Raw genomic sequence first — 9,134 nt, 5'->3', positions numbered from 1 at the left:
TCTTTACTGAAAGAGTGGTTAAACATTGGACCAGGCTGCCCAGGGAAGTGGTTGAGTCACCATCCCTGGAAGTATTTAAAAGGCGTGTAGATGAGGTGCTTAGGGACATGGTTTAGTGGGCATGGTGGTGTTGGGTTGATGGTTGGACTCGATGATCTTAGAGGTCTTTTCCAACCTTAATGATTCTATGGTTCTATGATTCTATGATTCTAAGAAAAAGCCCACAGCTCTGAAGTAAAGAGCTGCAAAATTTAAATGAATTTTCTTGACAGTTCTTCTTGGCACTGGAAGAAGTGGACCAATTCTCTGAGCTTCTTACTTAACTCCTATTTTTAGTATACTTTAAGAGTGACAATAAAATAGGAAAGATGGTCTTATATTTGGAACTACCCTGGCTTCATTTCCTGGCTTGGTCACAGCCTTTCTGTGTGACTTGAAATTTTGTACCATTTTTCACGCTGTAAAGTTCTTCACTGTCTAACAGGGTCATTGTAAACTACCACTCCTTTCTCTTTTTAGGTATAAAGGTACTAAAGCATAAAAGTCTATATATATCCATATAAATGTTACGTTAAGATTAATACAGTTCTGGAGCTACTTAGTAACTCACAGTGATAGGATAAACAACTGAATTCAGAAAAAAGGCTAACGCTTTATAGACTACAGAAAACTATTTGCAGAATTCTTATTTTGTTCCACAATTTTAAAGAAAAAAAACCCCAAACTTCTTTTTTTTTCCAAAATCTTCCCCCAGCTAGAGATTTAAACACTAAACAGAACGCTTTTGTTAAGGCAATTATTCCACATTGTGTCCAATGATTATATTAATTATAATGCATTGCTCCAGAACCATTGGCCCAGACTCATTGCTGTGAATTTTGGTGTAATAGAACTCTCAGAATAAGACCATTTCTATAATCCAGTCAAAATGGTGATCCCATCTGCTTGCTGTCAGGGCTGGAACATAGACTAAAACCAACTCTTCCCAGATGTCAGCAGAAAATTGCCATATATTTGTGGATGTTATTCTTGAGAAATGTTATGCCAAGAACACCCCCACCTGGTCAAGGAAAGAAATGGAGTCAGAGAAAGATTACCACATCTGAAATGTATTGCACAAAAACCTACTATTCTGTGCTTATTTTTGGAAAACTGCTGTCCATGAATGTCAGTATGAATGAAAGTCTACAGGTCATGGAGGGAGAAAAAAAAGTTGTAAATGACAATTTTTAACGTTTTGGTATTGTTCATTGAAAATTTGTCACACAATCCATGTATTTCAGTTTGTAGTGTAAACACCCAAGCTAGCTTGCCTGGCATCAGGCCTCTGCAACATCAGCCTAAGCACAAACTAATTTCATTTGTTAGTACTGAAATGGACCAGTCTTCTTAAATAATAATCCCATCCTAGATATGGAATTCCTGTGCTTACAGGAACTATACTATATTGTACACATTTATTATTGAACTCTGTACATATGGCTGTTTTTGTTGCCATTTTTAAATTCACAATGAAATCTTATTTTCCAGAATCTAACGAAACCCACAATATACATAAACTGTTTCAATCCTCACTGAAATTCCCTATGAGTTTTTCAGTGTTACTTTGGTGATGCTTGGACTGTGGCTTGGTCAGATCCCACTGGGAAGTTAAAGCCAACAGCCTGTTATAGAATTCATAGAATTGAAAAAGTAATGGGAATGAAGCGTAAGACCAAACTTGCAATCTCATGCAGGATTCATATAATAATTTTTCTATGACTCCTTTCAAAAGAATTTTGAAGTTACAGCTGGGTAAAGCACTGGTGTTTCTACCCTGTCTCCTGAGAAATGAGCCCAGGCACATTCACTGAAAGAATTTTGTGAATTTTAGCACATGGGTTATCTTTTTATTTGCTTCTTTTTTTTTTTTTTTTTTAATCAAGAAGATTTGTACAGTGTTGAACAGTCACAAAGGTGGCACTCAAAGAGTGGCCACCTACATACAGCAGTGCACAAAACACATCAACACAAATGTTTTTTCTGCAGTCACTCTCAACTTCCCAAGAAGAGCAGAGAAGAAAATGCAGAAGGCCTATTTTATTTACTGTAGACAATCAACTTATAATCATTCCTAATTAGGCTTCCAACAAGATGTTTGGTTTCAGTCCAGAAGTTCTTAATTAGTCTATATGGCCATCGATTTCAAGGGGAGTTTTATCTGAGTCAGGATTTTGAATGAGGTCATGAGGAGCGAGCCTCAAGGAAGCAAACGGAGCCTCACCCTCGCGCAGGTGTGTGGGTGAAGTTGCAAGGAGCTTCTCCAGTCTCTGTAATCTTTTTGGTCCCCTGTAGGGAATTTTGTCCCCTGTAGCGAAAAGGCTCTATTTTCAGTGTGGTACTACAGGAATTTAGAAGCATCCAGACAGGGTTAAATATGCTTAAAAAGATCCCAGTAAAAGCAAGAAAATAATGCAGGGAAAAGGAATTCACAGTGAAGTTCAGAACAGCAAAGCTTTAGAAATATGAAATGAGGGGTTGAACTTGACACAGGGTTTTTTGGAGCGGGGGGGAACCATATAGCAGGAGACTCGGAGGAATACATGAGCAGGATGTGAAGAGCAGTGCCTGCGAGGAGCTGAGGCTGGATGGAGAATCAGAGGTCAAACCAGCCGCCTGGGAGGGGGCTTTGAGAGGTTTCTGGCCAAACCTCCTGCTCAGGCACAAAAAAGAAACTTGGCCTGACAACTGGTGGGTCTGCAAAAGTGCAGACAATGAAATGAGAAAAAGGAATTACTTTACAGAGAGAATGGGGTGACATGTTGTTCCGCTGTGGGAAGATGAGGGCTGAGATGCTGTAAAAGGCACAATTCCTCCCTGCCAAATTTAAAGCCCCATGGCATGTGGGCAATTGGATTACTTAAAGTAAATCACCTCTGTAACATGAACAAAATCATATATTTTTCTAAAAAGTGATGTATTAGTTTTCTGAAACAGCTGAAGAATTTTGGACAAAATTTTCTACGCATATGCACAGAATTGCACACAAAGCAGATGCTTTGCTTAAAAAATAATAGCCCAGAAAATAAGGGAAATTCTAAACAACTGAAAATAGATTCCTGTACGCAGCAATGCCTTTAACCTTAATAAGATACAGGTCCCTCTCAAAGATTTTAAATTATGAATTGAAAGGTTTAGCAGACTGTGTGCGTGTAACAGTAGGTAGATGATGAAGTCCCGTAAATGTAATTGTAGCAATCAATAGGTATGTATTGGCTTTGTAATTACTTTCCTATTAAAGATAAATTAGGTAAGGTATGTTTCAGGCATTTTTTATAATTTAAAGGATTGCCGATAATTCTTATCTTATTAAAAAAAGATTACTCCTTATTGGAAAGGCCATAAAGCAAACCTGAAAATCTTTATCCATGGAGTTTTTCTCACAGCCCATGGTGTCATCAATAAAACACCTCATGGACCGCTCACTGCTGCTGCGCAGAACTGAGGACTATTACAAGTAGTAGGCATTGATCATTTTCTGTCCTGACACATCCTAACACGTTTTAATGTTGGCATTGCTCTTGGATCATGTCTCACTCCTTCAGGACATGTCAGTTCAGCACCCAGCTGACCTATCCAGCATTTCTGGCATACCTTCAGTCAAGCCTCATGAACTGATATCCATAAAAAGCCACTTTAGCTGACAGAAAGGGTACAATACCCTGGTTTTAAATGCCTACCTTTTAGAATCTGCTTCGTAAAACTTGTTTTTGCCTGGGCCACCCAGCCCTGTTGTTCTTTTATGCTGCAAGGAGCAGCTTGCATCTTCCCCCCCTGCTATTTCTAAACAGTCTGAGGGGCGAGAAGGCAGCGGTTAAATCTCTCACAAACCAAATGTTAAATCTCACAAGTCACCTATGGGGGGAAGAGTCTGCCTTTGCACATGTCCCTCTTATGTATTCTGTGCATGTTACAGTTCCTCTCCTATGTGGCCCAGGCAGTTTTCTCAGGATTATGTGATATACATTCTGCATAGGTCTATGTGGATCCATACCTCTCAGCTGGAGTAATTTTTACAGATTTACTGTACCAGCCAGAGGCCAGGGTAGGATTTGAATTTTTTTCTTACTTAGATGTGATTCACAACAGAGTCTCAAGGGCAGAACATCCCCCAGCTGCTACAGGCTTAAACTCCTGGGAGAATCATACCTGTCCAAGGTGGAAGGTCCTTCCCAAGGCATAATCCCTGCCTAAGACTTTTCAAAGGAGCTAAAGAAAACTGCGGGCTCTGACACATGATCAAGTTATTGAATATTAATAAGTTACCATGCATCAGCTGAACCACAGCACCTCACCGCATGCTTAATCGTAGCCCATTGCTACCGCCAAGGATAACATAAAAGTATTACCTTTTTCACTGAGGTCTGGTGTGACTCATTTTATCTACATTTGCTACAAACTAAAAGCACACACACAGAGCCAGCTACTGCCACTCAGCTGACATGCGGTAACTCATGAAACTACGGTCACAGGGGATATAGGGAAATTAGTAGTCGGGTTCATCAAAGTTGCTCATGCACTTCTGAAATGCCATGTCAAATGTCAGTATGGTAGAAAAAGCACTAGCAAATATCTCCTGACTTAAAAAAGACATCCTTCAACTGTCAGAACAGCTGCAGTGATATGCTGAGCACTACCTTGACTTTGCCTATACAGTGGTTCTGTTCCTAAACTCTCCCTCCACCCTAGGAGCTTGTACCTCACCCCAAAAGAGCTTGTTTCTCACCAGAACTCCTTTGCATGGCCACCATGCTCTTGACGAGAGGATGAAGAGATCGTTTGCAGACCAGTGCAGCCCCATCTCAGTAAGATGTCTCAATCTGGTTCTCTCCTATTCAGTATGCAGCACAGCTTAGCTTTTAAATAACATTTTTTTAAGTTTATGCATGCAAACAAGGCTTTGTAGGTTGTTGAGAAAAGTGGCCTTTCTGGATTTTGGAGGTGGTTTTGTTTTGTTGGAGTTTTTTTTTTTTTGCTACTGCAGAAAATGGCGCATGGGGTCTATCCACAAGAAATGTTTTGCTTTTAGATAATACCATCCGGTTGGGGCGGGGCTTAAGAACACTAGTAGGCAGTTTGTATTTTGCGTGATCTCAGGGGGAGAAGCCACTGAACACTCTTAAAATAGTACTCCTAAGGAAATCAGGTAAATACTCTATGCTACAGTGATCATTGAAATCTTATGAACACAAATGCTAGGCCAGGAGAAGTTTCTATGGGCCACCACGTGTTGCAGTGTAAGACACGCTGGATCATGGCTTTTAAAATTCCTTCCCTGAAATATACGCTTCAAGTGTGGCACTTCAACATGACTTAGACTTGTTTATATTTGTTCCTATTTGGATATTGTGCAGCTTATTTAATGCAATTCAGCCTCAGTATTCTACGGGAATTGAGCATTCTTATGGGCCTGCACCCAAGAGAGGTAAAATCTCATGTTGAGCTTAATTCAAGCTAGCAGCATGCAAATACAACAGTACAGTGCACGTATGTCTGTGATGTCTGTGCATCTAGACCTCCCGTGCACTAATCCCAAAAAATTCCTTTGGTAGGGTTAGTTTGCACTGAGATAACTCGCAGTGAAGAAATCTCTTTGCAAGTCCATTCTTCCCTACTTCGTGTAAAAACTGATTAAAAAATAATCATATTCCCTTATTATATATGCATTACTAACATTCAGTCAACCTTATTGATGGTTTCCCATTAAAATCTGAATTTTCCAAGAGCTTCTAAATGGACATTCTATGGTGGGATTTCAAAAAGCATGTCATTAAGTGAATTTTGCACAAACCAAAGTCACTGGAAAAACTTCAGAAAGAGTAGAGTTATGGCAAAGTTAGCAGATTTTCAGAACAAAACAAACAAACAAAAAATCAACCCAAAGAATCACTAACCAAGAGCTCCTTTGCATTGGAGCTTGGTTTGCATTGTTACTGCAAAATGACTTCGCTAAGTGAGACAGGACCACTCTGTTTTGACTGGTGAAGAAATAATATTGAAAGGCTAATGTCAATATGAAAAATACATTTGCTTCTTTTCATACCATTTAAATTCCAGTTCTGTTAACATACCATACTGATGATATGCAGGAGTAATATCTATTGAAAACATGATTTGATTTGATTTGATTTGATTTCCAGAACTCTTAGCCCTCTGAGAATGTTATGCCTTTCCATTTAAGATAGTTCAAGACCTTATATGAAGGCATGATTTTTGCAAATAGCCTTCACTTTTTGTACATTGCTATGTCAAAGGACTTTTTGCAGCCTCGCTTTCTGTCCCCTGCTCATGCACGTTTCTTGGAGCCGTGGATCCCAGGAGCACAAAGGAGCCCCGCAATGGTCGCACCATGGTCACGCCTGACAGGCAGTTTTGAGGACCTGTCTCTAGTGGCTGCTTCTAGGCAGAAACACTGGCCGTGCTCACAGCACATGGTGTCATGCCCAGTGCCCTTACATCTCATCAGGGATGTCTAGCTCCCTCCGTGAACTACATATGGAATAGAAATGCATGGTTTTCTTTAGACCAAAGAGCCTAAAATCCTGTGCCCCCCCCCCTTTTTTTTTCTCTTTTGCAGTAGAGGGTGTCTATACTTAGAAATTAAACCACGCCAAAGCCCGTTCCTTGGGATCCCAGGTCAACTGGCATGAGCTGATGATGTCCACATTACTAAGCTCTTAGAATCATAGAATCATAGAATAGTTTGGGTTGGAAGGGACCTCTAAAGGTCATTGTCCTGGTTCCAGCAGGGATAGAGTTAATTTCCTTCCTAGGAGCTGGTACAGTGCTGTGTTTTGGATTTAGGATGAGAATAATGTTGATAACGCACCGATGTTTTAGTTGTTGCTAGGTAGTGCTTACACTAGTCAAGGACTTTTCAGCTTCCCATGCTCTACTGACTGAGAAGGCTGGAGGTGCACAAGAAGCTGGGAGGGGGGCACAGTCAGGACAGCTGACCCAAACTGGCCAAAGAGATATTCCATACCATGTGACGTCATGCTCAGCATATAAAGCTGGGGGAAGAAGGAGGAAGGGGGGACGTTCAGAGTTTGTCTTCCCAAGCAACCGTTACGTGTGATGGAGCCCTGCTTTCCTGGAGATGGCTGGACACCTGCCTGCCGATGGGAAGTGGTGAATGAATTCCTTGTTTTGCTTTGCTTGCGTGCACGGCCTTTGCTTTACCTATTAAACTGTCTTTATCTCAACCCACGAGTTTTCTCACTTTTACCCCTCCAATCATAAAAAATTTCTTCCTTATATCTAGTCTAAATCTATCCCCCTTTAGTTTAAAGCCATTCCCCCTTGTCCTGTCGCAACAGGCCCTGCTAAAAAGTTTGCTGCCATCTTTTTTATAAGCCCCCTTGAAGTACTGAAAGGCTGCAATAAGGTCTCCCCAAAGCCTTCTCTTCTCTAGGCTGGACAACACCAACTCTCTCAGCCTTTCCTCACAGGAGAGCTGTTCCATCCCCCTGATCATTTTTGTGACCCTCTTCTGGACCCGCTCCAACACCTCCTTGTCTTTCTTATGCTGAGGGCTCCAGAGCTGGACACAGGACTCTGGGTTGGGTCTCACCAGAGCAGAGTAGAGGGGCAGAATCACCTCCCTCGACCTGCTGGCCACACTGCTTTTGATGCAGGCCAGGATACAACTGGCCTTCTGGGCTGCGAGTGCACATTGCTGGCTCATGTCCAGCTTTTCATCCACCAAGCCCTTCTCGGCAGGGCTGCTCTCCATCCCTTCATTCCCCAGCCTGTACTGATAGCGGGGGTTGCCCCAACCCAGGTGCAGGACCTTGCACTTGGCCTTGTTCAACCTCATGAGGTTCACACGGGCCCACTTCTCCAGCTTGTCCAGGTCCCTCTGGATGGCATCCCGTCCCTCTGGCGTGTTGACCGCACCACTCAGCTTGGTGTTGTTTTTTTGCCAAGGGTGCACTCAATCCCACTGTCTATGTCATTGATATATGTCACTGAAGATATTAAACAGTATCGGTCCCAGTACAGACCCCTGAGGGACACCACTCGTCACCACTCTTGGTGCTTCCAAAACAGGTTGCCTGTTCAAATAGCAACTGGGGCAAGATGTTCCTGCAGAATCAAAGATGCCTCTGACAGACTCAGGTCTAATTGAACTTCAGTGTTCAGATACAACTCCTGATACTTTACTAGTATATGCCAAAAAGATAATTTTTCAAGTTTATTATCTGCTTGACAGGTAACAAAAATCTGGCATATTGGTATTTATCTGTAATGTAGCTATGGTAAATGTCTTCATCTGCTAAGAAGTTAAGAGACAAGAAAAAGCCGTAAACTGGTTACCAAGACAGAGGTTAGCATTTATGCAACCACAGCTTCTCCATAACACTGAGCTTTGATTCGCCAAGGTTGAGAGATTATTTCTATTTTTTAATTAAGATCCGCAAGATAAAGATAAAGTTGCCAAGCTTTTAGTGTTAAACGTCAGGTAAGGAGGGAAATTGCATGCCCTAGGAAAAAAAGATGCTGTGAGGCAGAGTGGGTTTTTCTTTTTTTAAGTAAGCATGATAAAAGTGTTTAGTAAGAGTTGTAAATGTAAAGAGGAAAATAAGAAATGTAAAGAGGGAAACGACATGGGTCATGTAGTGAGGACATGACATTCATTTCTCAGCTATGCCTGCTCAGAGAGGGACCATTTGCTGTAGGTTTAGAGACTTAAAAGCTGCCCCCTCTTAACCTTGCAGGAAGTTCTGTGTAGCTTTTCACAGTCCATAATTTCAACGATCCCACAGGGGGGTGGAGGGCTGCGGGCGCTTGCGAGCGAGTCCCCGGAGCCCCGTCGCTGATGGGAAAAAGATTAGCGCGGCTTGCAAAGACACGGAGCAACACGATAGGGATGATAACTCAGCGGAGCGTCTACCCCAAAATGATTTTTTACTAAATTGCCGGCGCGTTGGCCTGACAGCCCCCCCGGTTCACTGGGATTAACATCAAGGCTCCGGCGCGGGAACGGTTCCAGAGTGACCGGCGAGAGAGACAATAGACAAAGCTGGGCTCTTTCATCTCCTGGCTGCTGGAGCACGGCCCTGACAGGTGATGGATGAGCAGAAACCGCCGCG

Source organism: Pygoscelis adeliae, unplaced genomic scaffold (genome assembly GCF_000699105.1).
Source record: "Pygoscelis adeliae isolate BGI_AS28 unplaced genomic scaffold, ASM69910v1 Scaffold211, whole genome shotgun sequence".
Lineage (NCBI taxonomy): Eukaryota > Metazoa > Chordata > Aves > Sphenisciformes > Spheniscidae > Pygoscelis > Pygoscelis adeliae.
The sequence above is the reverse complement of the archived record's forward strand: the minus strand, read 5'-3'. Positions refer to the sequence as shown.